The sequence below is a fragment of the Pongo pygmaeus genome, chromosome 23, assembly GCF_028885625.2.
Source record: "Pongo pygmaeus isolate AG05252 chromosome 23, NHGRI_mPonPyg2-v2.0_pri, whole genome shotgun sequence".
NCBI classification, from domain to species: Eukaryota; Metazoa; Chordata; class Mammalia; order Primates; family Hominidae; genus Pongo; species Pongo pygmaeus.
Window position 1 is genome coordinate 43,378,713 of NC_085931.1, and position 4,121 is coordinate 43,382,833.

General features: G+C 50.5%; 1 long non-coding RNA gene across 1 annotated transcript in view; it reads right to left on the reverse strand.

Moving 5' to 3' along the window:
- LOC129023273 (uncharacterized) overlaps positions 1–2,974 on the reverse strand; it is a 28,076-nt gene extending 25,102 nt beyond the window's left edge. The window contains exon 1 of the long non-coding RNA XR_010125958.1: positions 2,713–2,974. This is a non-coding gene — a long non-coding RNA (uncharacterized LOC129023273). The remainder of the gene's footprint in view (positions 1–2,712) is intronic.
- Between the last annotated feature and the right edge of the window lie 1,147 nt (positions 2,975–4,121).

Below are 4,121 nucleotides of genomic sequence, written 5' to 3' on the forward strand. Positions count from 1 at the left end.
GCCCACCATAGGCTGAGATGAGGCACAGGGTCTGGTTCTAAATAGAATCAGAAGGCACTGGAAAGTGCAGTGTTAGAGGATGATGATGGCTGAATTTCATTTAATCTCAACCTCTACTGGTGCAGCGTGGAAAACGAGGCCCAGAGCAAAAGTGCCTTTCCCGAGATCACACTGTGGACCCCAGGCCCACTGGAGTTGTATTCCCTGCTACCTCTCACCCCTCACTCCTTCTTGAAATTCTTCCATCTCTAAGTGCATGCAGTATCTACAGAGGACACCAAACAATGAGTTTTATAAGATTTATCTCAAAGACACCTGATGAGTTCACTAGGAAGATGCTAGCATAACCCCACTGTGCATGTTGCAGGGCTGGGGAGGACCCAAAACACCAGAAAACTTCTCTAGGGTCACAGAACTGGTAAGATCAAGGAGGTTTGGCCCAGCACTGTCTCCTCAAACCTAGGGCCTTAGTTCCCTCCAGGTCTTCCCAAGGTGATGAGGGGGCATGTTTTTTGCATAATTTGGAACAGGTAAGAAGTTGGTAAGAACAGGTAAGAACAGGGGGTTGGTGAGTGGTCAGAAGCCCAGAGGGGCCTTTAAGTAGGTCTTACGGACGGAAGGAGCATAGGGGATTGGACCTGGAAGAAGTGAGTCTCCTCTCAGATCCTGGGTCTTGTGATGGGCTTTCTCCCACCCTGGAGTCTTCCGGCATTTTCCCCCTGCCAAGGGCTGAAATGGCCTTAGCTGTTTCTCCAGACTCCCTTTCATGTTAAAGGATGAAATCCAATTATATTCCTTTAAGTCAAAGCGTTCTTCTAGAGTGTCTTGTCCTGTGCACTGTCTCTAAAATGAGAAGGGGACGAGGCCTCCCCAGGCCCTTTCCCTCCATATCAGAAGTGGAGCTTCAGGTGGCCTAGAGGGGATTTCATGTAGCCCCCCCTCTGGAAGGTGCTCAGTTCTTTTTTTTTTTTTTTTTTGAGACGGAATCTCACTCTGTCATCCAGGCTGGAGTGCAGTGGCGTGACCTTGGCTCACTGCAAGCTCCGCCTCCCGGGTCCACACCATTCTCCTGCCTCAGCCTCCCAAGTAGCTGGGACTACAGGCACCCGCCACCACACCCGGCTAATTTTCTGTATTTTTAGTAGAGACAGGGTTTCACCATGTTAGCCACGATGGTCTTGATCTCCTGACCTCGTGATCCACCCACCTCGGCCTCCCAAAGTGCTGGAATCACAGGCATGAGCCACCACCCACGCCCAGCCAGGAAGGTGCTCAGTTCTGACCCAGGTGCTGCTGCGCGGCCATTTGACATCCAAAAGCCCGCGTCTCCTCATCTCTACCATGAGGATGATTTTTGAGGACTCCCTGGGATGATGCTTTTGTAGGCTACTAATACAGCAGGTGCCACTGCTTCACAGCTGACAAACACCGTGACGATGCCTTGAAGGCACTAATGTTTTCATTATTCTCCGCTTTTTTTTTCTTTTTTTTTTTTTTGAGTCTTGCTTTTTCACCCAGGCTGGAGTCCAGTGGTGCAATCTTGGCTCACTGCAACCTCCAACTCCCGGGTTCAAGCGATTCTTCTGCCTCAGCCTCTTGAGTAGCTGGGACTACAGGCACATGCCACCAAGCCCAGCTAATTTTTGTATTTTTTTTTAGTGGAGACGGGGTTTCACTATATTGGCCAGGCTGGTCTCAAACTCCTGACCTCGTGATCCGCCCACCTCAGCCTCCCAAAGTGCTGGGATTACAGGCATTGAGCCACCGCATCCAGCCCTATTCTCCACTCTTACGTCAAATTTTACTTTGAAAGTCTAGAACCGTTTCCACCATGGGCACCCATGTCCTCCACATCCACAAGTCTCCGAAGGGTTGGGGATTCCTTGTGTGAGCTCCAGATCCCAATCCTCCGGTGGTTCATGGTGTTGTCAATGACATGTCTCTCCTTGTCACCCCAGTATGAAAATGAGGAGACTTACAGAGTGCGAACATTCCAGATATGTACAGGGGAGAAGCTGGTGAAGGCCCTGGTTCCAGCCTTTCTGGGTAGAACCATCTCCTCCTATGCCACCTGACTGGGCCCCTCCTGGGACTTCATCACCGTGCTAGACATCATGGAGGAACTGTTTACCAGGTGAATGTCCATCCCCTCCAACTCACAGTGGTGACTCTCTCCGACTAGCTGTGTCTTGAGGATGTCACCGAAGCCCTCTGAGCCTGTTTGCTCTTTTGTAAAGTGAAGTAGTGAGATGAACCTCATATGGTTCTTGTAGGAACTAAAAGGCCTAAGGCAAGCAGGTCCCGAGTGCCTGGCTCTGTGAAAAGGCTGCTGGGGATGCTATGGTTCACATTTATTATTTTCTCTTTCCCTTCAAAGGAGCTCTGGGCATCCTGTCTCAATGGGCCATATCTCTGTTTGGAAAAGCACACAGAAAGCAAATCTGTTTTTGCATTTGTAAAGGATGTTTGCGATTCCTTCTAACTGGTCTCTGTTCTTGACTCAGACAGAACAGGGGTCCCTTGGGTCCTGAAGGAGGGGCCCAGGCTCACTCAGATATCTGGAGAGGTTCTGGTTGAGGTTCATTCATTCAACAGATATATATGAAAAACGTAATTTATGCAGTCACTTTTCCAGTGGCTTGGCATAATTTAGTAAAGAAAGCAGATGACAATGCCTGGGCCTCAATTCTACTTGAAGTGTCAGATACTTACAGTAGAGCGCATAAGCAGGTCATATCCACAGAATGTTAGATGTGACAGCCTCATGGCCTCCTCTAGGTATGGTGGCATCTTCCCAGGTTCTGGGACTAAGACGACATAGCCTAGGAACAAGTATAAACTGGGTGGATTTAAGGTTCTGAAGGGTCTTTTGACACCCAAACATATGTGGAGGAAATATGTGGACTGTAGCTGGGAAGAGACTGAAAAAACCCTGGGTCTCATATCTCTTATGATTCCCATGAGAAAGTTGAGATCTAGGGACTTTCCCTGCAAAAGGAAAGGAGAGTTGTAGATGGGGCCTTAGGTCCCCAGCAAAATATAGAGAAGGCTGTGGCCAGGGCCGACCCCCAAGAGAACCATTCCCAGCACAGTGGTTTCCTATCTCTGCCTGTCTTCCACCCCACATCTGGCAGGAGAATGGCGTGAACCCAGGAGGTGGAGCCTCACCCGAGCACCAAGTGGCCCAGAGCTGGAGTTTTGATGAGCAACCTGCTCATAAATCTGCCTGGAGCTGCAGTTCTGAGTGTCCAGGTGCTCAGCGCTATGTGCCAGGGCCTTTGGGAAGAGAATGTTGGTGGGAAGCCGGGGCCCACAAGGGTCTGTTTATCCCTGCTGCGTGACAAGGTCTGCCCCTGTCAAGACAGCACAGATGCCTGAGGGTGGAGTGGGGCTGTCCTCTACACTGGCAGCAACAGGCCAGGGGCCCAGAACCACAATAAAAAGCCCTGCGAGGGCCAGGTGCAGTGGCTCACACCTGTAATTCCTTTGGGAGGCTGAGGCGGGCGGATCAAGAGGTCAGGAGATCAAGACCATCCTGGCTAACACGGTGAAACCCCATCTCTACTAAAAATACAAAAAATTAGCCGGGCGCGGTGGCGGGCGCCTGTAGTCCCAGCTACTCAGGAGGCTGAGGCAGGAGAATAGCGTGAACCCGGGAGGTGGAGCTTGCAGTGAGCTGAGATCACGCCACTGCACTCCAGCCTGGGCGACAGAGCAAGACTCCATCCCAAATAACCAACCAAACAAAACAAAACAAAAAAAAGCCAGGCGAGGCATGTGTAGGAGGGAGGCCAGGCCTCTGGTTCTGCTGCCGCCCTCTCCATCACCAGCACCATCACCTCCATTTTGTTCACCCGGCCCCATGGATACAAAAACTCAGCCGTGTATTTAGAATAAGAAAGGTAGTAAGGCTAAGACGACTTTGTCTTTTGGGCCCCTATTCCTTAAACCTCCCCATACTCCCTCTTCAATGTGTTCCACTATCCATTCATCTAACAGCCTGATTACAACTCCCTGGGTGCTCTCCAAGTAAGAGGGGTATTTAGGGTTTTGCTGAGGGCAGGGGTGATCCCTAAATGGGTGGATGAATGGACAAACTGACAAAGCAACAGACGAAAGGA